This window comes from Manis javanica, chromosome 7, assembly GCF_040802235.1.
Source record: "Manis javanica isolate MJ-LG chromosome 7, MJ_LKY, whole genome shotgun sequence".
NCBI classification, from domain to species: domain Eukaryota; kingdom Metazoa; phylum Chordata; class Mammalia; order Pholidota; family Manidae; genus Manis; species Manis javanica.
The window spans coordinates 108,631,739-108,659,268 of record NC_133162.1 but is presented as its reverse complement, the minus strand read 5'-3'; the positions used below and the strand labels follow the sequence as shown (position 1 = coordinate 108,659,268).

Below are 27,530 nucleotides of genomic sequence, written 5' to 3'. Positions count from 1 at the left end.
CTCCACCCAATCTGAGAAGAAGGGAACCAGGCACAGAGGTCCTTACATGGTGGGGCCAGAGCCAGGAAGAGCTGTGCGAGAGGCAGGCCTGGAGGCCCAGAGCTGTGCTCAGGAGGGAGTAACCATGAAGCTTGTCCCTTGTCCCAGCTGCTTGGTAAAGCAAGAGAGGTGCAAGAAGAGGAAGGAGGGGGAGACCTAAGGAAGATAACAGCAAGGAGGAGCAGGTTCAGGGTGGCAGTAACTTTAGGGAGGGTCCCGTGGACACCTCCCCAGTGCCAGATCAGTGAGCCAGTGAGAGAAAAGATTAGTCGATGAGGTGGTTTTGAACACTGGCAGAACAGTCAGGTTATACAAGCCTCTAAAGACTAACGTGAAATAGTAGGACCCCCAACAAAGGCAACGATAAATTACTCATCTCCTTCCCTCCCTCTGAGAAAGCCTTGTTTTTTTTTTTGTCTTTTTTTCTTTTCACTTTTCTTTCTTTCGACAAAAAAGAAACCATTATTGAGCCAGTCTTCAATTTAAAGCTTATTTATCTATACTAGAAGACAAATCCTGTTGCCTATTTTATATATGAAGATAAAAATCTTCCAAGAAAGCCCTACTTTCTAATTGTCACAACAAATCCATAGTCTTATGCTTCCTGAAAACATGCATCTTTTATTACAGCAAGGTCACCCTTCTACTAGTACTCTTCTTAAAGCAGGATATTTAAATGGCAAAAAAATAAAATAACAGGGTAGCTTCAGTCATTTTTATGTTTCATAGGGATATAATTCACAGACCACAAAATTGACCCTTTCAAAGTATACTATTGTTCAGTGGGTTTTAGTATAGTCACAGAGTTATACAACCATCACTACTATCTAATTTTTAGAATGTTTTATCACCCTAAAAAGAATCCCATATGCATTAGTGGTCATTGGTTATCCCCTCCCCAACTCCTCCAATCCTAAACAACTTATAATTTGCTTCTCTGTGAATTTGCCTATTCTAGACATTTCATACAAATGGAGTCATATAAATTGTGGCCATTTGCAACTGGCTTCTTTCACTTAGAATATGTTTTCAAGGTTAATCCCTGTTATAGCAAATATCAGTGCTTCATCCTTTTTTATGACTGAATGATATTCTATTATATCGATGTATCATTTGTTTATACATTCACCAGTCAATGGACATTAATTTCAGTCTTTTTTGACTGGAAATGACTACTGCCCAAATGACTGTCCATGTCTTCAGAGACAGCTTGCAGCATATGTAAATCCATTCTCCTTCCTTTAGGAAATATTATTCAATCAATGAAGACTAACTGCCTTAGTCACAAACAATCAAAATAACTAGTTTGGCACTGCCATAACTCTCTCAAAATACATTTGAGGATGCTTTCTTTTAGTCACTTTTTTGAAATGTGAGTTACAAATACTTACCAGAGGGAATAGTCCTACAAATAAGAAATAAACTCACTAAATTATACCAATACAAATGGAGTAAGAAAGGAAAACATGATAAAATTATTGTTGCTGTTTGGATTTGCCGTATCAGAGACCAAGCAATATTTGTCATTTTTTATCACTACCATATCTCTATTGTGATATAATCCATCCTGTTCAAGTTCGTCTCCATGCCTCCTGGATACCTTTGGAACCTGAGGTTCAAAACGCTTTGCTGACTTTGCAAAACTGAGTCAGAATTTAAATTAGGTCACCATTTCTTTGTACTTGGGCTCATCAAATAAAGCTGACTTGCTCCAGGCCCAACAGTAAAGGGGTACCTGCTTGCTAGGAGAGCATATCGCTTCACCTAGTGGAGATCTGTATTGCTCATCTGTGTGTCCACTGGTGTCTTACACACTCTCCCGTCACAGTCATAGCATGCTGGGAACCATGCGGAGAAACCTTGAATCTCATCTCCTCTGACTCTCTAATCGTGTCAGAGTTTTTTGAAATGAATATTCAACACTAATATTAGTGAGAAAATTCCTGTCAAAAATGTACTGATATGTTCCCATGAGACCCAAATTCATCTTTTCATTATCAAAAGCAGCCACTGCTTCTTTCAGTATGCTCTATTAAAAAGCCTCACTTCATCCCATGACTCCTCAATATTTGAACTTAGGTAGGGTCCAGAAAAAATCCACCCCTTCCCCAAGACTCCAGCCCCTAATCACAAAGGAGCACCTGAAGATAGAGTCAAGTATTAGCTCAGGGGCATCTCACATCTGTGGGCTGTCAGACACCCAGCTCTGAAGTCGTTGAGGATGAATAAAACAATTTGAATTCTGAGCCTAAGATGCATTATTCCTGGGATTAATACCTCAGTAATGAATGGGTTCAATTTGAGCCAAATTTTGTGCTGATCTCTTTCATTTGGAATGCTGACAGTTGGCTAGAATTATGGGCTAATGATGGCATGGGACTGACTTTGCAGGCCCACTAAATAGAGAGCAATATGCCAGCTTCTGTAGAGGATGTAACCATGAATTAGCAATGGTGCATTTTGCCATGGTAACGTTCTCCCCATTAATGCCCAAATAGAGGGCAATACAAGGCTTTCTTTCTGCTTTGGGGATGCTCTCCTTCTGTCTGTTCTGCATCTAGTTAATTATATAAAGTCAAGAAGGAAATAGGAATAAATAGAGTTGACACCCAGTCATTTCTTGCAGCAATCCAGAATAGAATTGGATGGTAATTACCACAGAAAGTACCTAATCCACTAAGTACCTTGCCCTCATGTCAATTTTTTGCTACTTCTGTGGCTGTCATCTAGATAATTTTTTTTAAGTTAGGACATTTGCACTAGGTTCTTTCACTTTAGGCCTCCAGGGAACTTTTGAGTGGTACTATCTCTGCAGACAGACAAGCTAGATGACAAGAGGTTTCAGTCCCAATTGAGAAAAAGTCTTACTTGTTGATCTCTTCCAAAAATCATTAAAATTTAGATCATACAATTTCAGAATTTCATTAGTGAGAAAGATCAGAAAAATGGGGGGACAATTCCCTACTTTTCTAGCATCTTTGAAAATGACTTCAAAGAGAAGGCAAGCAAAGGTGGCTCTCAGGGACTCTGACCTAACTTTTCTCCCAGTGTTTCTGAGCTCCGCAGTCCTCATGCCCGTCTGAGTGAATGAATAAGCATGTGCGTGGTTCTCCATCTCCTGGGCCATCAGTGTCCTTGGCTCTGCCAGCACCACTGGGCTGCTTCTGAACGTCATGCCGCCAGGACTCATTCCCTCTGCTGGCCTCACTCCTCCCCATCCAGAACAAAGCCAACCTGTCAATGGCATTCATGGAGCATCAGACCAAGTTGTCAAACAAAGGCGTTTCCATTCCCTTTCTCAGATCTGTTAAGCAGATTTCTGTTCTGTTCTATTTTAATGTAAGTCATTTTCACCAAGAGTTGACATAACAACTATTCCTTGCCAGGAAAATGTGGAGGGGGGAGGGGAGAAGCAAGGGAATGTCCCAATGTGGTTCTTCACTCTAAGGATCTATTTCAAGGGGGATCCCCCCCAAACCCCACTCACTTCTTGATGTATATTGTCTGTTCAAAAGTATGGGAGGAATCAGCACTTTGTTTCCAGCACTGCCGTAGCTGAATTTGCAGCGTGGCTTCATGCTCATCATTTCATATCTATTACATTTTCTGCCTTTCCCCCTCAAGCCCCATTGTGAACTAATTCTTACTGTGATCCATAAAGCAAGCAAGAGACTGTAAACATTATAATGCAATAAGAATTAAAATTTTGGATGATAAAAGTTATTACACATGAGTGAGTTTGTCTCTCCAAATCAGGGAAATAAATTAGGTTTCCTGCTTTGTAGCATATGGTATCCTCAGAATTGCCTTCACATAATTGTAACTCTGTTTATTAAAAAGAATTATGTAACAATATGGTTGATTTATTCTGATGTGATTGGCTTAGTAACTTAATTGAACTAAGCAGTATACCTGAGATAAAATTAATTTAATTAGCTGATTTATTTCAGGATGACTGGAACCCCTCATCACACTTTGATAAGCTTCTGAAAAGGTGCACAGGCAAACAAGCCAAGAACAATTGGATACCTTTGTGGCATATTGATTAAGAGAGGAAACAGAAAAGGCAGAGTACCTCAAGCCAAAAAGTTGAAAAGCAATACTTTACTTTATGCTTTTAACTCTTTTTATCAAAGGATAGACTTTGTAAGACTTCTGTAGTTCTAGGACCCTCTTTTCATCAGTCACTCAAGACCCAGTTACTCAAATTCACTGCTGGCTTGCCTGTCCCTTTCCTACTGCAGTGTTGCCATCCTGATCTTGGCTGACCAGGTCATTCATGGCCTCACAGCCCCTCATGTGAAACCTGAGTGTGAGCCCAGTACGGGCTGGTTTGCATGATTTGTTTCTGTGGAGAGAATGCCATTGTGCAAACTTGCACCATTTCTCCCAAGAGGATTTTAGTGAGCAGATACAGGTAGATCTAGGCAAAATTACTACAGCTATTACAAAAGCAACTCAAAGCTATATATCCAAATAATTTTAGGAACAAGAACTACATTACATCTTCCCACCTGCTTCCTGTCTTTTCTCCTTGCTTATAGGCTTTTTTCTTTTCATTCTAATCCATTTTGTAGAGTGCCACTATATTATATTTATCTTATATAAGTACAATTATATGTGTGTGTATGTGTGTGTGTGTATATATATATATATCTTTATAAATATATATAGATCCTTCCTCACTGCAAAAAGGGGCCTGAGGCAGCTTCACTGCTGAATGTTAACCTTGCACTGCATCTTTGATCATGTGTCATATCCCCTCTTGAGAGCAGATGGCTTTTCATCAACTGAACTGCAGAGGAAAATCACAATTCCTCAGCCTGGTATTCAGGTCCCTCTGTAACTTGCTTCCTCTGATCCTGTCCTGATCCTTGCCTACCCTGATCCCACTGTGGGCACCCTCTGTGGCACACATGTAGGACTTCTTGCCATTTCCTCCCCAGCCATTCCTTTCCTCCTGCCTGTGCCCTCCATACCTTAGCTCATGCCATATTCAGTTTTGAAAAGTTGTTCCTCACCACATTTCATTTCTGTTTTCACATGAAGCTTTTCCTGACCATTGCAGTCAATAATTATTTCTCCCTCTTCTGGATATGTGTGTGTGTATGTGCATGTTAAAATTTTGGTATCAAATATTGTGGGTGTTTGTATGTCTCCTAATTTCATTTTGCAGGGGCTACGACCCTCCTCTCCCTAGTGCCTCCTAGTATAGCAATCAAAGGTGGAATCTAAGATGGAATGCAATGATTACTTTTTGCACAAGTTAAAGCACATTATTATTATCGTGACGGTGGTTGTGGTTATTATTGTTATTTAATTTGTTTCATTGATACAGTGTTTTATAGTTTGTGCCCACTCAGGTAATAAAGCATTGCCCATGGAAGAAATAATTGAAATAATCTTATTCACCATCCTACATCCAATGTGGATTTTAACCCATGTTTTAAAAGCTTCTCCTCTTAAAAAAGTAGACCCTGTTTCCCAGGAATTCACTAGTTATTGGAGCCTAGATGTCTTTCAGGGTTTGCTGACTTCCACTGTACTCTCCACTGAGTCTGTGAGTTGGAAGCAGACATGGTCTCTGAGGATGCTGTTAGGTCCGTTCATCCCCAAAGAAGCTGAGGAGAGACAAAACCCCCAATGCACCTGATCCTGCCCCCTCTAGTGGCATGAACAGTAGCATATTTCCAGCAGGCAGCACTAACCCAGCTGAGCAAGGGGAGCAAATTCAGACAGTCCCTTCAGGTCTGATTCCTTGTTTCAATCTAGTTAGATCAGAGTTGACCAGCATTGCATTGAACTTGGTTGCTTTGATTTCCTTTGTTGTAGGAACAAAACTATAAAAGAGAGAATGGAACAGAGATGCTTCTATAATGAGCGTTGGAGTGGTCGAGGAAATCTATATTGGACAAAAGATCCATTTATCAGTGCCATGAAAATCCTTTGAATAACCACAATGGTTTTTCTCTTTAAAGTTTTTTATCCTTGTGTACCAAGGTAATAGGTATATCTCTAAAGGTTAGATAGATTTTTTACACACAATGAGGAGAGACAAAAATATGTTTTCCAAGATAAAATTAGAAATAGTCATTACCATTTGGGGGGTGAGTCATTATTTCAGGTGTCTTTTCATCATCATTTTATTTAATTATAAGAACAGCCCAAGGAGCTAGATATCATTTGTTTTACAGATAAAAAAAGTAAGCTTTAGAAGGTAGTAAAGTCAGATTTGGAACCCAAAACCTAATCTGAACTCTGCTTTCTTTCTACTGTACTGGACTGCATCTGCATGTGAGAACAAAGATTTTCTGTTTAATGAGAAAATAGAACAATTCTTTTGTGTTGGTCTCTGGGTTGTCAACCACAGATTAGACTGGCAATGCCTTTCAAAGGATGACGCACTACATAATGATTCAAAAAGGAAGTGTTCTACTTATAAGTTGCCTGAAAATCATGTATTTTGCAGATACTGATTAAGATACCAGCAATTTCAAGGGCTAGAGAGAGCATTGTTTTGACTAGTGTTAACATACTGCTCTTGGCTTGAGGGAGAATGTTCTAGGGAGTCCTAGACATTCTAGAGACAGACTGACTCGAAAATACATATTAAAGTTGGGGTGGGGGGACTGGGGACTTGGGGAAGTGAGAAACAAGGATACATAACAGAATCCCAACTCTAAAACCTACAAAAACTGGTTTCAATTTTCAGCTTTTTCCATACTCAGAATCATAGGAGAAAAATGACTTTTAAGTCATAAAAACCAACATCTTCAAGTCCAGGAATCTATTATCATCGGTTTTCCAGAATAGTATGATATTTATGATTAAGCATATTGCCTACCACAACCCCATTGCCGCCTGACTTCAAACTACTGACGTACATAAGATTTAATCTCAGCCTTCCTCTCACTTGGTGAAGCCTTCTCTACCATTCCCCAGATAATGCCACTAATATCAAGACTTTAATCATCACTTACAAACTGATGACTCCTAAATCTTTTATCTCTGACCTTGACCATTTTTCTGATTTCCATTTCTTTATTTTACTTCTTTAGCAAGATAACTCTGAGTTACCACAAGCCCAGTTACCCAACACTGAATTCATGGGCTTCTCTTCTTATCCCTGGACACCCCTGCCCACCGTATCACCACTCTTTGTTTATGGTACCACCAGCCTAACAGGCACCCAAATACAAATCCCTGGAATCATCCTGGGCGCATTTCTCTTTCACTCCACTTACCCACCCCTACTATCATCTCCCTCTGGCTTATTGCTGCCCCCTTCCTAACTGGTGTTCTATCTCTCTATTCCATACTCCATTCCCACCCCCTGCTTTCCAAGGAGGGAGAGGAGCCAGAGGTTGAATGGCCAGTGATTTAATCAATCTGCCTATGTAATGAAGTCTCCACAAAAACCTAAAAGGAGGGAGTTCAGAGAACCTCATGGTTGGTGAACACGTGAGATTTAGGGAGAGCAACATTCTTGTAGAGAGCTTGGAAGCTCTGCTTTCCATCCCTATACCTTGCCCTATACATCTCTTCCATCTGGCTGTTCCTGAGTTATGTTTATGTGATAAACCAGTAATCTACAAGTAAAATATTTCTCTGAATTCTGTGAGCCACTTTAGCAAATCAATCAAAACTAAGGAAGGTCATTGGAACCTGCAACCTGTAGCAGGTAGTCAGAAGCATAGATAGCAGCCTGGACCTGTGATTGGCACCTGAAGTGGGGGAGGAGAGTCCTGTGGGACTGAGCTTTTCACCTGTGGGATCTGATGCTATGTCTGGGCCGACAGTGTCAGAATTGAGTTAAATTGTAGGACACTCAGCTTGTGCCAGAGCATTGCTTATAAGTGGGAAGACCGCACTCCCATACACAGAAATTGAGGCTCAGAACAATTACTCCCTTTCTAAAATACAAGCTTGAGAGCACCGATTGAGCTCTATTTACCTTTGCATTCCCAATACTCAGAACATGACAAGTAGTTAAGCTTTTATTGAATTGAATATCCCCAAGCTGAGTTCTGCTTAATAACTTTCATGCATTTTAGACCTACCTTTTACAACTACCCAAAATGTGTCATTCTTTCACTGGACATTTCTTGTAATACTTAAAAACAACATTCCTATTTTCCCAGAAATCTTCTCTTTTCCTGATGTATAACTGCAAATCCTTCCACTCTTTCTGACTTTATGTTCAATACATTTCCAGATCCTAGTCACCATCTTTTGGAGACAACTTCTCAATCAGTGCCCCTTTTAGGACCAAGTGTGAATATCAGGACATGGTCTGAGATGCATGGGGACAGTAACCTCCTTGGGTGTCCCTGCATGATCTGCTCTTATAATGTATCCAAAAGCTGTACGTTTTCTTAGTTGTCATATCCCCTTGTTGGCCCAGAACAGGATTCTGAAAACAGTTTTGATTGCTTGAGATGATTTTTTTCTCTAATCATACAGCCCTCCTGACACAGCATGTATGAGATCAGCAAACTTGGAAAGCAATGTAGTCCATAGTTTCTTATTTCTGATTTGACATACACTGGATGGAAACCAAGATGTCTGAGAAAAATCAGCCTGTTCCTTAACCTTTTTTGCCACATTAGTCACATTTTTCTTATTTCTGTTTCCTCTTAATCTGCATATCCATACACACCTGCCCACTCACAGCAGCCCACACAGACATCATTTTCAGATTTTGGCAGAGGTGCATGCATGCAGATCACAGGTTGAGGCAATGTATAACTCATGAGAACTGAGTGGCATAAGTGAAAACAACTCAAACTTTTAGGTGAACAAAAAAAGAGGTGCTATTTCAAAAGGTGGCGACTTTGAGGAATTGTGAAGGTGGGCTTGTGAAGGCCATGCTACCACCTCCTCCTTGAGGTGGTTCGATGACCCTGATCAGTATAGACCAGTTCTTTGGACTGGAGTCTATAGTCCAGTCTTTGGACCCTAATACTGCCCACAGACTGACCTCTCTGGTTTCTAACAGATCTATCTACAAGTTTGCTTAAATCTTTAATCTTTCATGGCCATAGACTTCTAAAGGTTCAGCCTGGTGTTCATGGCAAGATTTGGAAACCACCTCGCCAACCAAGTGCGGACAGCATTGAGCATTTTCAGCCCAGTAGTTTCCCCACTTATACTCCTACCTTAAGTTGCCAAAGCTCTGGGGAGGCTGTGCCAAAAGGAAGACTATTTGTGTCCAAAAGGAAGACTCCTCTGAGAGTTTCCTTCACATTTGGGTTCCCCTGGCTGCCACTGCCTCATCAGCTCCTAGGTCAGAGCCAGCCAAAGCACGCACTCAGTGAAGGTGTACGGCTGAAATGTAACCGAGCCTCTTCTGGAATCTGATCAGTGTGCTTTCAGTGATTTTTCTCAGCAAGAACAGAGCAATATTAACCCCATAGTTATTTATTTATCCAACAAATATTTCATGCCTCCTGTTATGGACATATCCTCTGCAGGGTGGAAAAATGATAAGTGGTCCCTGCTGTTAAAAAGTAGCATCATGGAGAAGACTGAGAATGAATAATAAAAATAAATAATTAAATACTGTGAAATGTTTATGGAAGCCCTGCAAGAGAAGACAGAGAACTCTGTGACAGGTGAAAGGGGACACTGTCCATTAGAAGTCAGAGGAAACTCTCTCTAAGGTGATGTTTATAGTGAGACATCAAGGATACTGAAAAAGAGCAGAGGGAAGAGCATTCCAGGGTGAGAAAAGAGCCTGTGTGGAGCCCCGGGACAGATCATCTCCTGCTGTATAACGAACCACCCCACACTCAGTGACCTAAAGCAACCAGTAATGCTCGTGTGTCCTGCAACCGGGATTGCTCACCTCTGCTCCACAAAGAATGGGGAATTATCTGGAAAGACGCAAAATATCAAGGTGACCCGGTGTGGGTAGGGGCTGAAATCAGCTGGCGTTATTAGGACTTCACTCCCATGTCTGACTCTTGTGCTACTATGACTTGAAGCCTCGGCTCAGCTGAAACTATGAAGCTGTTGGCTTGGATGAAGGATGCGGCAGTGAAGACGGTGATCACTGGGTATAAAACAGGGTTTGAAGGTAAAACTGACAAGACTTGATGAAGAACTGAACGTGAGTATGCAGGGAACTGAAGGTGTGAGGGATCACTGCCAGGCTTCTAGCTTGAGAAACTATTGGTGTTATTTATCGGGGTGGAGAAAACAAGGATACACACAGATCGGGGCAAGAAGAAGAATGGAAATCAAAAGCTTTATTTTGGATAAGTAAAGTATCTTCTGAACTTTCCTCAAATGGAGTTTAGCAAATCTCCCTTAAGAAATCATCCAAAATGAAAAAGGCTACCCTAATTGTTATTCACATTTCTCACATTTAATACAAGCAGAGTAAAAAGAAATTACCTGAAACTACGGAAGACAAATGCCAAGAAGGTCACATAGAACTTCCAAGCCCTCTGTGGACCCTTCTTTCTCATCCCCAGTTGAAGGTGGACTCTGAGTATAAAAGTATATAGTAAAAGTTGTGTTTTCAATTAAAAAATAATAGTAAGAGACTAACTTGCTTGAGTATTAATCTCACTTTATGAAAGAAGAAATACCATTTATTTTAAGGAACAAGTAAATCCAGTTGGCCCAGGAAAATAATTGGAATAATATTAGAATTCTGCAAGTATCTGAGAAAGAATAAAACTCTCAAGTAGAATTCAATTTCAATTGGAGCATAGTTTCTTTATAACAACAATAGTTGTTCTCTAATGAAATATTTAACAAAACATGGGGAAAGTTATGAACATTGGGGAAAGATTGGCCCCATACATTGTAATCTGTAGTTTTCTCTGAAAAGTAGATAATCCTATATAATAGTTGGGTCTATACATATAAGAAATATAGAGAGAGCTCTAATTTAACCCTAGAAAATTAGATTGATAAGATACATAATAACTACCAGGAAATGTCTTAAACCCTTCAGCAAAACTTTGTGTGTATATGATTCTCAACATTTAGACTGAAAAATGAAAACAGAAGGCATTAAAATATTTTATGAAGCCACATCTGGATTTTATACTGATTTTTCCCATTTTAGTATGTAATTTTGGCTTTGTTTATCATGCATACCTTGATGTCTAGATAATGGCAAACATTTTTAACAGAGTAAGTGTGTCTACATTGTTATTATGGCAGTGTTTCACAGAGGAAATTTAAATGTCTACTCTGTTTATAAACACTACTTATGCCCTAAGGAAGAACACGTTTTAAGTAAAAGTCTTCTGTTTGACTTCTGGTAGATAAGTACCTTTTTATTAAACATAATAATAGCTAATTATTCTTGAGATCTTTCTATGTGTCGGGTATTATGCTAAGTAATTGAAATGATACTCTTTTTAATCCAAATATGACTTATTAGATATGTGCTGTTTCTATACACAGATGATTAAAAACTCAGTTTTAGAGATTGTATTAGTCAGCTACAGCTGCTATAAGAAAATACCTGTCTGGGTTTCTGAAACAGCAGTAATTTATTTTCTCACAGTTCTGGAGGCCAGAAGTCCAAGATGAAGGTGCCGGGAGGGCTGGTTTCTGGTGAGACCTTTCTTCCTGGCTTGCAGATGGCCACCTGCTCGCTGTATCCTCACATGGCCTTTCCTTGGCTCACACAGAGTGAGCTCTGGTATCTCTTCCTCTTCATATAAGGACACCAGTCCTATCAGATTAGGGCCCCACACTTATGATTTCACTTAATTTTAATTACCTCTTTAAAGCCCTGTCTCCAAATATAGTCACATTAGGGGTTAGGGCTTAAACATATTTGGGGGGAACATGTGCAGTCCAACACATAGAGATATTAAGAAACTTACCCAAAATCACATACTTAAGAAATAGGGGATCAGGTTTGGAATCCCAGGCAGCCTAACTCTGGAGCCCTGAGCCTCTTAACTACTATTTTATATTTTCACTCACTTAGCCTTATATGTAACATCTCTCTCTGTCTTCCAGAAACCTTGGCAGAGTACACAAAAGTTAGGAGTAAATACAGTTGACAGAAATTAATTTAGGTCAAGTAATATAAAGGCATGTGTCATATACTCATCCAATAAAATTTGGTCTTTGGTGCTATGTTAAAGATAATGTGTGTGTGTGTGTGTGTGTGTGTGTGTGTGTGTGTGTGTGTGTGTGGCCTTTTTTTTCAATTGACACAAATTAAGCAACTTACTTCAGTATGTATGGTATATTTTTAATCTTCAAGAATCCTGAGGAAAGTACCACAGTAAATGTAACAGTCCATCTCAGTAGCACAATTTCTGTATCTTGGTTAATAATCTAAGGAAATGAAATATCAACATTATGTTAAGTAAACTCTAAGTCAGCCACACCTTGGGAGTTGTTATGAATGGTGCCCAGGAGAAAAAGCCAGTATGCAAATAGTTATAATATCAAGATATAGTCAGGAAATTATAGCACAGATGAGACAAACTCATACATCCATGAAAGAATATAAATGGAGATCACGTAAATGACAGTAAATACAAGCAGCAGGCATACTGGAACAATGATAATACTTCTTACCTGTGCATTTGAGAATTCTTTACACACAGTAAATGGATTTTTTAATGCAATAAAATAAAAAAGCACAGGGAAAGATGGCGGCATGAGTAGAGCAGTGGAAATCTCCTCCCAAAAACACATAGAGCTATGAAAATATAACAAAGAAAAATCTTCCTAAAATAGAGACCACAGGACACAGGACAACATCCAGACCACATCCACACCTGCAAGAACCCAGCGCCTTGTGAAGGAGAGTGCTTTTTGGAAGTCTTAAAGGGGCAGGACACGTCACTTAGACCAGAGGCAGGGAATCTGGGGATCTCTGGGCACTCTAACCCCCTGGACAGCAGGGAGCACAGAGGCCCCTTATGGAGATAAATAGCCTCCCAGCCACTCCCCCTCCAACGGGGCTCCACCATTTTGGAGGAGCAGCCCCAGCCAGGCCACGCCCACAGCAACAGCGGAGATAAACCCCATAGCAACCAGGCAGGAAGCAGAAGCCCTGTCTGCACACAGCTGCCCAGCACAAGCCACTAGAGGTCGCTATTCTCTCACGTGAGGAAGGCCACAAACCAACAAGAAGGGAAGCTCTTCCAGCGGTCACTTGTACCAGCTCTGCACACTATCTCTATCACCATGAAAAGACAAAACTACAGGCAGACAAAGATCACAGAGACAACACCTGAGAAGGAGACAGACCTAACCAGTCCTCCTGAAAAAGAATTCAAAATAAAAATAAAAATCATGAACATGCTGACAGAGATGCAGAGAAAAATGCAAGAGCAGTGGGAGGAAGTCCGGAGGGAGATCACAGATGTCAGGAAGAATACCACAGAAGTGAAACAATCCCTGGAAGGATTTATAAGCAGAATGGATAAGATGCAAGAGGCCATTGAAGGAATAGAAGACAGAGAACAGGAACGTATAGAAGCTGACATAGAGAGAGATAAAAGGATCTCCAGGAATGAAACAACACTAAGAGAACTATGTGACCAAGCCAAAAGGAATAATATTCGTATTATAGGGATACCAGAAGAAGAAGAAAGAGGAAAAGGGATAGAAAGTCTCTTTGAAGAAATAATTGCTGAAAACTTCCCCAAACTGGGGGAGGAAATAATCGAACAGACCATGGAATTACACAGAACCCCCAACAGAAAGGATCCAAGGAGAACAACACCAAGACACATAGTAATTAAAATGGCAAGGATCAAGGACAAGGAAAGAGTTTTAAAGGCAGCTAGAGAGAAAAAGGTCACCTATAAAGGAAAACCCATCAGGCTAACATCAGACTTCTCAACAGAAACCCTACAGGCCAGAAGAGAATGGCATGATATACTTAATGCAATGAAACAGAAGGGCCTTGAACCAAGGATACTGTATCTAGCACGACTATCATTTAAATATGATGGCGGGATTAAACAATTCCCAGACAAGCAAAAGCTGAGGGAATTTGCTTCCCACAAACCACCTCTACAGGGCATCCTACAGGGACTGCTCTAGATGGGAGCACCCCTAAAAAGAGCACAGAACAAAACACACAACATATGAAGAATGGAGGAGGAGGAATAAGAAGGGAGAGAAGAAATGAATCTCCAGACAGTGTATATAACAGCTCAATAAGCGAGCTAAGTTAGGCAGTAAGATACTAAAGAAGCTAACCTTGAACCTTTGGTAACCACGAATCTAAAGCCTGCAATGGCAATAAGTACATATCTCTCAATAGTCACCCTAAATGTAAATGGACTTAATGCACCAATCAAAAGACACAGAGTAATAGAATGGATAAAAAACCAAGACCCATCTATATGCTGCTTACAAGAAACTCACCTTAAACCCAAAGATAAGCATAGACAAAAAGTCAAGGGATGGAAAAACATATTTCAGGCAAACAACAGTGAGAAGAAAGCAGGGGTTGCAGTACTAACATCAAACAAAATAGACTTCAAAACAAAGAAAGTAACAAGAGATAAAGAAGGACACTACATAATGATAAAGGGCTCAGTCCAACAAGAGGATATAACCATTCTAAATATATATGCACCCAAACAAAGGAGCACCAGCATATGTGAAGCAAATACTAACAGAACTAAAGAGGGAAATAGACTGCAATGCATTCATTTTAGGAGACTTCAACACACCACTCACCCCGAAGGATAGATCCACCGGGCAGAAAATAAGTAAGGACACAGAGGCACTGAACAACACCCTAGAACAGATGGACCTAATAGACATCTATAGAACTCTACATCCAAAAGCAACAGGATATACATTCTTCTCAAGTGCACATGGAACATTCTCCAGAACAGACCACATACTAGCTCACAAAAAGTGCCTCAGTAAACTCCAAAATATTGAAATTCTACCAACCAATTTTTCAGACCACAAAGGTATAAAAGTAGAAATAAATTCTACAAAGAAAACAAAAAGGCTCACAAACACATGGAGGCTTAACAACATGCTACTAAATAATCAATGGATCAATGAACAAATAAAATAGAGATCAAGGAATATATAGAAACAAATGACAACAACAACACTAAGCCACAACTTCTGTGGGATGCAGCAAAAGCAGTCTTAAGAGGAAAGTATATAGCAATCCAGGCACACTTGAAGAAGGAAGAACAATCCCAAATGAATAGTCTAACATCACAATTATCAAAACTGGAAAAAGAAGAACAAATGAGGCCTAAAGTCAGCAGAAGGAGGGACATAATAAAGATCAGAGAAGAAATAAACAAAATTGAGAAGAATAAAACAATAGCAAAAATCAACGAAACCAAGAGCTGGTTCTTTGAGAAAATAAACAAAATAGATAAGCCTCTAGCCCAACTTATTAAGAGAAAAAGAGAATCAACACAAATCAACATAATCAGAAATGAGAATGGAAAAATCACGACAGACTCCACAGAAATACAAAGAATTATTAAAGACTACTATGAAAACCTATATGCCAACAAGCTGGAAAACCTAGAAGAAATGGACAACTTCCTAGAAAAATACAACCTACCAAGACTGACCAAGGAAGAAACACAAAAGTTAAACCAATTACGAGCAAAGAAATTGAAACAGTAATCAAAAAACTACCCAAGAACAAAACCCCAGGGCCGGATGGATTTACCTCGGAATTTTATCAGACACACTGAGAAGACATAATACCCATTCTCCTTAAAGTGTTTCAAAAAATAGAAGAAGAGGGAATACTCCCAAACTCATTCTATGAAGCCAACATCACCCTAATACCAAAACCAGGCAAAGACCCCACCAAAAAAGAAAATTACAGACCAATATCCCTGATGAATGTAGATGCAAAAATACTCAATAAAATATTAGCAAACAGAATTCAACAGTATATCAAAAGGATCATACACCATGACCAAGTGGGATTCATCCCAGGGATGCAAGGATGGTACAACATTCGAAAATCCATCAACATCATCCACCACATCAACAAACAGAAAGACAAAAACCACATGAGCATCTCCATAGATGCTGAAAAAGCATTTGACAAAATTCAACATCCATTCATGATAAAAACTCTCAGCAAAATGGGAATAGAGGGCAAGTACCTCAACATAATAAAGGCCATATATGATAAACCCACAGCCAGCATTATACTGAACAGCGAGAAGCTGAAAGCATTTCCTCTCAGATCGGGAACCAGACAGGGATGCCCACTCTCCCCACTGTTATTTAACATAGTACTGGAGGTCCTAGCCATGGCAATCAGACAAAAAAAAGAAATACAAGGAATCCAGATTGGTAAAGAAGAAGTTAAACTGTCACTATTTGTGGATGATATGATAGTGTACATAAAAAACCCTAAAGACACCACTCCAAAACTACTAGAACTGATATCGGAATACAGCAAAGTTGCAGGATACAAAATTAACACACAGAAATCTGTAGCTTTCCTATACACTAACAATGAATCAATAGAAAGAGAAATCAGGAAAACAATTCCATTCACCATTGCATCAAAAAATAAAATACCTAGGAATAAACCTAACCAAAGAAGTGAAAGACTTATACTCTGAAAACTACAAGTCCCTCTTAAGAGAAATTAAAGAGGACACTAATAAATGGAAACTCATCCCATGCTCATGGCTAGGAAGAATTAATATCGTCAAAATGGCCATCCTGCCCAAAGCAATATACAGATTTGATGCAATCCCTCTCAAATTACCAGCAACATTCTTCAATGAGTTGGAACAAATAATTCAAAAATTCATATGGAAACACCAAAGACCCCGAATAGCCAAAGCAATCCTGAAAAAGAAGAATAAAGTAGGGGGTATCTCACTCCCCAACTTCAAGCTCTACTACAAAGCCATAGTAATCAAGACAATTTGGTACTGGCACAAGAACAGAGCCACAGACCAGTGGAACAGATTAGAGACTCCAGACATTAACCCAAACATATATGGTCAATTAATATTTGATAAAGAAGCCATGGACACACAATGGCAAAATGACAGTCTCTTCAACAGATGGTGCTGGCAAAACTGGACAGCTACATGTAGGAGAATGAAACTGGACCATTGCCTAACCCCATATACAAAGGTAAACTCAAAATGGATCAAAGACCTAAATGTAAGTCATAAAACCATTAAACTCTTGGAAAAAAACATAGGCAAAAACCTCTTAGACATAAACATGAGTGACCTCTTCTTGAACATATCTCCCTGGGCAAGGAAAACAACAGCAAAAATGAGCAAGTGGGACTACATTAAGCTGAAAAGCTTCTGTACAGCGAAAGACACCATCAATAGAACAAAAAGGAACCCTACAGTATGGGAGAATATATTTGAAAATGACAGATCCGATAAAGGCTTGACATCCAGAGTATATAAAGAGCTCACACGCCTCAACAAACAAAAAACAAATAACCCAATTAAAAAATGGGCAGAGGAACTGAACAGACAGTTCTCTAAAAAAGAAATACAGATGGCCAAGAAACACATAAAAAGATGCTCCACATCGCTAATTATCAGAGAAATGCAAATTAAAACTACAATGAGGTATCACCTCACACCAGTAAGGATAGCTGCCATCCAAAAGACAAACAACAACAAATGTTGGCGAGGCTGTGGAGAAAGGGGAACCCTCCTACACTGCTGGTGGGAATGTAAATTAGTTCAACCATTGTGGAAAGCAGTATGGAGGTTCATCAAAATGCTCAAAACAGACCTACCATTTGACCCAGGAATTCCACTCCTAGGAATTTACCCTAAGAACGCAGCAATCAAATTTGAGAAAGACAGATGCACCCCTATGTTTATTGCAGCACTATTTACAATAGCCAAGAATTGGAAGCAACCTAAATGTCCATCGGTAGATGAATGGATAAAGAAGATGTGGTACATATACACAATGGAATACTACTCAGCCATAAAAAGTGGAAAAATCCAACCATTTGCAGCAACATGGATGGAGCTGGAGAGTATTATGCTCAGTGAAATAAGCCAAGCGGAGAAAGAGAAATACCAAATGATTTCACTCATCTGAGGAGTATAGGAACAAAGGAAAAACTGAAGGAACAAAACAGCAGCGGAATTACAGAACCCAAAAATGGACTAACAGGAAAGTACTATGAAGGATGTAGAGATTAAAGACATGCTGACAAAAGTGTCCATCAACAGATGAATGGATAAAGAAGATGTGACTAGATGCTGAGAATTCTGATGGCATTTTCGCATGCATGAAGATGAGCCACAGTGGATCTCCTCAGTTTCATCATTGTAATGTGATGTGATGGATCTTCACTGCAAATATTTCATTAAGGACTTCTGTATCAATAGGAATAAGTGAAAATGGGCTATAGATTTCATTTCTGTGCAAAACTTTTCAAGTTTTTCTATCACTGCTATGCCTGCTTAATAAACATAACTTAGAAGATTTCCTCTTTCTATACTCTGGAACAGTTAAATAGCAATGAAATTATTTATTCTTTTTAATTTATTTTTAAAATTTTTAAACTTTAGTGGTTAGAGTAGTCTTAGGTGCACAACAAATTTGGGCAGAAAGTACAGAGTTCCCATATGTCCCCACACATGTGTAACTTCCCAGCACTATCAACATTCCACCCCAGAGAGGTGCATTTGTTACAATCAGTGAGCCTACACTGACATGTTATCATCCAAATTCCACAGTTACATTATATTCGCTCTTGGTGTTGTAAATTCTATGGGTTTGGACAAATACATGACATCTATCCACCACTATAGCATCATACGGACAGTTTCACCATCCTCCTAGTCACCTGTGCTCTGCCTGTCCATCCCTACCTCCTCTAACCCCTGACAGCCAATGATCTTTTTACCATCTTTGTAGTTTTGCTTTTCCCAGAATGTCATAGAATTGAACTCATGCAAGTATGTAGCCTTTTCAGATTAGCTCTTCTGTTTTATAATTTGTATTTAAATTTCTTCCATGTCTTTTCAGTGTGAATATACCAGTTTATTTATCTGTACACCTAGTGAAGGACACCTCGGTTGCTTGTAAGTTTTGGTAACAACTAATTAAAGCTTCTATAAACAAACAAAAAAAAAAGCACAGGGAGACTGTCAGAGGAAGCCACTGATCATTGAAGTTGGAAAATACCATTCATTGTGAGAAAACTATTTTGAATTACAAAAAAAAAACAACTATTGACATAGTTTGGTGGAACAAATGTGGTATAAAAACTCAAGAGTTTGGAGCAGTTTATCTTACAGTGTCATATATTCTGTGATGTAAGCAACTAACATCTTCTTGCCCCAATCTTGAATTAAAACTATCTTGTGAGAAAAAGTTGGCATTCATGAACTTAACCTAAAACAAACAGTCACAATAAGGCAGCTGTTAATGAATTATTTGCCTTGAAGTTAACAAGTGTTTATTGAATGTAACACTTGGGAAGACACTCATATAAGAAATCATAGCTTTGTGGACTCATCTCCTTTCTCCATCCCCCAAGGATGTCCTATTCATTCCAAATTGGGACACTAGTAAAATATGGTAAAATCTGTGTTCAGATGATGGGTTAATATGTGAGTTAGCCTTCTCTGTTTGGGGAAGCAGAGTCCATTCAACACAAAGCATTAGATGAAAACTTTTTAAATCAGCTACTCAGTAAATATTTGTATTGCATTACCTCAAATACCTGCACATTTAAAAACTTGCAGAGGTTTATAAAGGTAGGATAAAATATTCCATTAATGAGGTGGCCTCTCAACTCTTTTGCTATGGAATAGATGTAATCTATGTTTATAGTTCAGATTATATTTTCAAAACAAATATAAAGCATATTTTAATCATGCTATGTTAACACAGGAAACAGTGAGTCATGCATAATGTGGAATACCAGAAGAAGGGAGTCCTCTGTGCTTGTCACAGTGCAGTCACAGCAACTGCTGTCATGGTGTAGTCTCTGCCACTCATACATTGATTTTCAACTATGTAGACTACTATTGTGTCATGAATACTTAGTTCCAAAGAAAGCATTAGGTTAATGCCTGCTATATAATAAACACTCTGTTGCTGTTTGTTTAATCAATCATTAACATTCCTCTTCTTGAGCCACTAATTCAGACAAGAAATACACACAAAAGCTACCAGTAGTAAAGTTTTGTCATTTCACCAAATAGCTTTAGCACTGGAGCAGTCATATATTATGCTAGTCAGTGTCCTCCACTACCCACCCACCCCCAATGCCATGTGGCTCTGCTTTTCTTAAAGAAAAAAAGAAAGCCATTGTTTGTGAGGGAAAATGGTTAGGGTAAAAGAAACAGGTATCCCAAGTGAACAATGATCTGTGGAGCTTTGCCCCACAGCCATCCACAGTGCCCTGAACAATGTTTGTAAGAGCACACATGCCCACACACAGTAGTCAGCCTGATGGACCACAGTGGTTTGATGAAATTAGGTCTGACAAAAGTTCGTTGTTTGCTGCAGCCTCATCACATATGGCAAACTCTGAGGATGTGGAGGAACACAGTTATGCTAAGTGTAATGCAGTACTCCCTAATGCTGACAAAAGAGTCTATCTGCCTGAAGTTGTTCCCACCAAAAGTAGTCATAAATCATGCAGTGAATGGCTTGGGAGTGATGGCAGGAGAATCCAGGCACTTGGTAGAGAAGGATCTGAGGCCAAAGAGGAGAGGCCTTGCAACAGTCTCGGCCTTCCCCTCCGCCAATGTTTTCTATGAAGATACACTAAGAAAAGCCAAGGCTGCACCCCAAACACTTGGCCTAATAGGAAAACCACACTAGAAGATAAGCCTTATGGCTTAATCATTGAAAACTAGATTTTAGGCCAGGTTTGAGCTTCTTGGGTAGTTTTCTCTGCATATGCTAGGTATTCTGCTAAGTACACTTAACTTTAGTGTTTCCATCCACTTTTCAATATTTATAATGTTCAATGAATTTCTTTTTTCTTTGTTCCCCTCTGGACCTAAATCCTCTGCCACTGTTAATTGTTGCTTAGTTGCTTATCGAGACTTCATTAAAGCTACTTGGATTAGGACTTTGAGCCTTGAAAAACACTGTTTTTATTTGTTTTTGTTGCTTGGCTATGCTTTAATGTGAAAGCCTGTAAGTGAATATCCTCAGTGTTGTTCTGAGAAAGAAAATATCTGTCTCAAGCAGTTCTTGTCTCTGCTTGCCCTGGTGATAGCTATAAAATAATGTGGGGCATAACCTTTTCATTTTTGTTCACCCAGAAAGCAAATAGTCCAGGTCGCAGGAAGCAGTAGATAAGAGCTGAAGAAACAACCTATGCCACTCTTTCTATTCCATTTTATTTTATTATTTATTATTTTATTTATTTTATGCTTCCATCCCAAGTCATTTATGACTGAACATCTACTGATAAGGAGAGAACTTCTGGTGAAAAACCTCAACTCAGATCTGGCTCATACAGAGTCCATACTATTCCTTCCTTCCCCTCCCCATCTTGTGCCTATATTCTGCGTATGCCAAGCAGTCGGGGAGCCTAAAGAACCTCCAAGGATGGTGGGAGGGAACTCATGTTTTTGAGCAGCTATCAAATTCTAAGCATTTTACATGCTGTGTGTTACTCCCACAAAACCAGCTAAAATTTCTGGAGCCAGAGAACCCACTTTGACCATCTATCAGCATATTCTGTCACCACACCTTCTAGAAAAATCTAGAATATAACCCGTCCACATCACCTCCACCTCCTGTTCTAGTCTAAGCCTTCTTCACTGCCCATTACAGCATTTTCTCACTGTGGGAATGATCACGTCTCACGATGTCCCCTACAGTCTGCGCTCAGCACTGCAGCCCTAGCGATGCTCCAGCAAGTCAGATGGTGCCTCTGCTCTGCTCAGGACGGCTTCTCATGTCTCTTCTCACTCAGGAATGCTGGCTTGGACACCTACCTGTTTTTACTGTGGGAGACGCCATGCTGCCTACAAACGCTACTGTGGTCTGACCTGTGCCCCGTCCTTGCTCCCATGACACCATTTTTCTATGCCAACCACACACACCTCCTGCCCCCACTTCGACATCAGGGCCTTTGTACTTGCTGTTTTCTAGAACTAGAATTCTTTTGCCCAGATATCTTCAAAACTTACTTCCTCAATTCCTGCAAATATGTGTTCAAATGGGACCCTGGCAAAAGGATGCCTTTATCAGCCACCTTATTTAATAAGCAGTTCTCAGTTACTCTATCTCTCGTGTTGTGTTGTTCTTTACCACACATATCTTCTTTAGTATATGTGTTTGTTTATAAATGTTTGTCTGCTTCCACTAGCATATAAATGTCATGAGAGAGGCCCTAACAGACAAGATTAAGTTTCTGAGAGAAATTAACTCACTTACCCCTAGTGGAAGAGGAGCAGCCAGACCACAGCCTCCCATCTGGCACTCTGGTCTCTGTCTGCTAAATCAAACAGCTGCCTTTGAGACAAAAATAGCCAGGCTCCATCCATTGCTACTGTGCATCTGCACATTCAATAAAGACAGAATTCTGCTCAAAGCACACTGGACTTTCATATCTACCTGCCACATCGAAATCCTGCAAACTTACAGGCATTATCCACTCACTGACAAGGTTCCTCAGCCTAGGGAAGTTTAAGCCTTTGTTAGTCTCAGGTTTGCAGGAGAGAAAAGAAAGATAAAGAGAAAACTGAACCTAACAAGGGATTCCTTAACTGGGAGTTTGTGTCACCTCTCTAGCCCTTGAACGTACTCATTTTTATTAGCTGTTTTTTGTGAATTTCATCTCTCTCCCATTGCAACTTAAAAATAAAAATGTCTAGTGCTCCTTTTGAAATAAAATGATCCTCCTGCCTGCAGTGTTACCACAAAGCCCTACCTCTAGATTCCTCCCCCACACCCTCTGTCCTGCTGCTGGAAGGGTTTTTATAAAACATGGATCTTATTATTTCACTCAGTTTTTAATAAGAAAAACTGCCATAACATGCAGTCATGACCCCTTGACCTAGCACACTGGCAGCATATGATGCCCTTTCTAATTGAATTCCTGGGCATCTCTAGGCCTTCTGCTTAGCGCGCCCTCTGGCACCTTTTCACAGTACCAAAGTATTTGTAACACCCTGCGTAAATAATTCAGCTTCACATTTGAACACCTCTTCTCTTTCAGACAACCTAAAACACTGCCTTCTCTGCCCAAGTCCTGTCTGCTTATCCAATTGTCATTAATATCAGCATCTTGAGAGTTCATAGATGTCAAGCATTGTTCCCAGTGCTTTAGATATATTGTTTAATGCCCACAACAGCCCTGCTCACAGGCATTCCATGCACATTTTGCAGATAAAGGAACTGAAGCTTGGAGTGTCCAAGATCCCATGACTAGAAGGTGTCAGGCCAGGGTCCTGAGCCACACTTTCTTGCCACAGCACCTGTATATCTAATCTTCCCTGTGCCGGCTGCCACACATCGGTGATTCCATCTCCTCCTAAGAGCTGCAAGCTGCTTACGGCAGAGCTTTTACTGCCCCATTGTAGCTACAGTGTCTCAATGATCTGGGTCATCAATTTTGCAGTTACATAAATAGGATTAATTACCTGTGAAAAAGACCATGACTGGAATTAAGTCTTCACTCCAACAGTCTTGGGTAGGCAGCCCTCCCTCCCTCTTGACTGTGTGGCCCTATTCCTCACATCCATTCAGAGCTGAGATGTGTCCACCATTCACTGAAGTTCATTCATTTGGTGTATGAGGACCACGGGGCTGTGAACACAGCTGTCTGTAAACACATTTTGTTACGGTCTGCCTCTGAAGAGGTTTACAGGCACCCTTGTTTTCTGTTACTGAGGATTTGAGTTTTTCTATGAAGAGAGGGGTCTCTTAACACTCTGTGCTTGTGCCCTTCGTACAGTGAATAGGAGACCTATTTTACATTATTCTACCTATGGTGAAAGTGACCTCTGTTGATTAAACCATACTGCTTTCTTTTTTTATCACAGTATTAATGCATGTTTCATGTAATCCCCAGAATATTATAGGCTTATTTTTTGTCCTAGACTGGACGATTTGAAAGTTCATATGAAAAATTAAATGCAAGAATTCTCAAGAATATAAGAGGGAGAAAGAATAATGAGGTTGTTCAGATAGTACTAGATACTGGAATTTACTTTAAAGCTAATGTAATTTTTAAAAATTACTCTTTGCCCAAAAGAAAGCAAATAGAACAGTGGCCTAGAATCAAATAAAAAAAGTATATAAGTAAACGTGAGAAGTAACTATATGATAATGAGAGTATTTCCATTCCATGGAAAATAGAGTATATTTAATAAATATTATTGGCATTATTTGGCTATCTAAACAAAAAAAACAGTTTGTATTTTAATGTATTTAAACATTCAAAGTTTTAAATGAAGAAAGTAAGGAAGTAATAACACTATACATTTATAAATTAACTTTTTTCAAGTTGTTACACCACATATTACCTTTGAAATTTTAAAGTGTAGGATTTATTTTAAAAGTACTCTTTACATATTACATATTCCTGACATTAAGAATTCTGAAGTTTTCAAAGCAAATACTGAAAGTCTCCTTTCTCTCCCTAGTGTCCCCAGTATGTAGTTTCTCCTCCTTGATGTTTTTATGTGCATTTCAATGTACAGGCACACAGACATATTTTCTTTTTACCTTAATGGAGATGACATGATATTTCTCAAATTTTATTTTTTTCCTTCAACATGAAACATACAATTGTGAACAACCTTCCACCAAATTACGGATATACAAATCTCATTCTTTCCAAAGGCTACCAGTATTTTGTTACCTGATTCTACTTCAAATTATTTTTGTAATTCTTTATTGATAAGGGAGGTCTTTCATATTTTTTTGAGAGGGCGTCTCTCATATTTATTGATCAAATGGTTATTAACAACAATAAAATTCTGTATAGGGGACTCAATGCACAATCATTAATCAACCCCAAGCCTAATTCTCAACAGTCTCCAATCTTCTGAAGCATAACGAACAAGTTCTTACATGATGAACAAGTTCTTACATAGTGAATAAGTTCTTACATGGTGAACAGTGCAAGGGCAGTCATATCACAGAAACTTTCAGTTTTGATCATGCATCATGAACTATAAACAATCAAGTCAGATATGATTATTCGTTTGATCTTTCATATATTTTTTAAAAGTCAAATCCTACAGAAGGATCAAAGATGAAAAGTCAGGCCATCTCCTACTATATTTCCAATATTTTTCCCCAAGAGTAACACATAAAAGTTTCTGAGTTGTAACTTCTGGGTTTACCATTACAGCTTAAATTGTTTTGTTTCCTTTTTCTCTTCTTTTTCACATTTTTGTTTCAACTGTGGAGAATAGCTATTGGTTTCCTGATATGAAAACTATGCAGTATAATAAGTTTATACTATGCCTTCCATCTCTTCCACTCCCCTACGTCTGCTGTTCTGTAACTATGATTATGTATGCAAATTTTTTAGCCTAAATTTAAGAGGTATTAATGTATTATGATCTCATAATTGTTTATTACAGAATCAAGTTATGCTATTAGATTAAGAGAGAAAGAAATATAATAAGACATTAATCCCCAGCCACTCAACAGACAGTGCCCCAAGCATGAAAGCCTGGTGTTTTGTCTTTTCATTTCCTGTGAGTTTTCTTTTCTTCTAGTCATTTCAGCTGCTACTCTTGGGGCTCATGGTGTGTTCTTTTTTCAGTTATTTCTTGTTTGCTCAATCTGTTGGAAAGCCTTATTAAATAATGCTTTCAGAGAGCTTGTGAGGGTGGCAAACTTTCTGAGAATCTGTATGACTTGGAAATATTATATAAAATAATTTTGAAGTAGACAATTCTACATTCATAGACATTATCCCAGTGTGTTTTTTGAGCAGTCTTTGTTCCTTTGAACTTCAGTGTCCAGTGTTGCTGACAGAAAATCTGGTATTACTCTGATTTTCCTTCCTTGATAGATGACCTCACTATTTTTCTCTCTCTGGAAATTTTTTTTAATTGTCTTTCCAGAAATTTCAACAAGGCATGTTGGAGTATGGGTTGTTGTTTTTTTCATCTACTTTACCTAGCCTCAATAAGCCTTCCCAATCTGTGCAATATTATATAGCCCATAAAAATCCCCCAAGTAATTCTAAGCTACAGCCAGGACTGAGAAACCCTGCTTAAAACAACTGCACTGAATATTTGTACATGTCTAGTATAAAATAATCTCTGCTGTTTTAAAATTGGGTTTAAAGTGAAAATTCAAAATCTAAATTTATTTAATAGGTAACAACTCTTGTGCCAAGACAGCCATTAGCTTATAGTCAATTATAATAAATATAAAGAGACTAGTAAAAAAACACATTGACTGCAATGGACCTAAAATGAAATAGATTCTTTTCAGCATGTCTCGATGAACATACAAATGTTGACAGAACATTAGTGTGTCCATCACTGATGAATATTCTATATTTTGCTTCAAATTTCACTTCCAGCTTTTATATTTCCTCTTTGTCATTAGTGTTCAGGAGTTTTACTATGATGTGACTACTCATGGAATTGTTTTACTTATACTCTTTGGATTATCTGCAGATGAATGTCTTTCATCAGCTCTGGAAAATTCTGACATCACCTCTTCAAATGTTTCTGTTCCTCCATGCTCTCTCTTCTCTCCTCCTGAGATACTAGTTGGACATATGCTACAATTTTTCATTCACTTCACATTTTAACTTTTCTTTCATATTTCCATCTTCTTGTCTTCTGTGTTGATATTTTATTCAGATCTCTCCTCTGTCCACTAATTCTTTCAATAACTACCCAAATGGCACTTTTGCCTTTTTCTTCCCCCAAATATTTTTTACTTTTAGAGTTTCTACTTGATTCTTTCACAAGTCTACATGGTCATTCCTGATAATTTCTTTTTCTTGCTTGTTTTTTATTTTAATATATTATTTCTTTAAATTATTCACACCTACTTAGTCTACATTCTATGTCTGACAGTTCCAGTCTCTGAAGTCCTTACGGGCCCATATCTGTTCCTTGAAATTTCCTCTGACTCTTAATCATGGAGCTTGCCTTCTCTTATACTGGTTATCTTTGATTGCAAGTTTTGTGTTTGTTATTCATCTATGGGAATCCTAAAGGGATTTTTCCTAAGGGTGCTTTCCTCCTCTCTATTCCTAGTTTCTGAGCAGCTCATGGTTTGGGTTTTTATGATCACTGGAAAGCATGCCCTACCTAAGGTCTTTTCTACAGCAGGAGAATACAGCACTGGTCCACCATATCACTGGAAGCAGTTATCTTTATGAAATATTGTTAGCAATGTTTGCTGGAGCCATGAGTGATTATATCAAAAGTAAATGAGCATAGGATGAAATAATTTGGTGAATTAGCATAAATTGTAATCCATTGGTTATCATATAATAGAATGAAAATAACTTTCTGACTTCTTTTGTAATAGTTGAACATCTCTTTTAACAGCTCTAATTCCTAAATTAACTTACTTAG

General features: G+C 38.9%; 1 protein-coding gene and 1 long non-coding RNA gene across 2 annotated transcripts in view; one reads left to right on the top strand and one right to left on the bottom strand.

The window, feature by feature from the left end:
- Positions 1–27,530, top strand: part of NXPH2 (neurexophilin 2) — a 102,147-nt gene that overhangs the window by 28,416 nt on the left and 46,201 nt on the right. The window lies entirely within an intron of this gene.
- Positions 1–27,530, bottom strand: part of LOC118972835 (uncharacterized) — a 34,377-nt gene that overhangs the window by 1,258 nt on the left and 5,589 nt on the right. The window contains exon 2 of the long non-coding RNA XR_005061944.2: positions 10,438–10,530. This is a non-coding gene — a long non-coding RNA (uncharacterized lncRNA). The remainder of the gene's footprint in view (positions 1–10,437; positions 10,531–27,530) is intronic.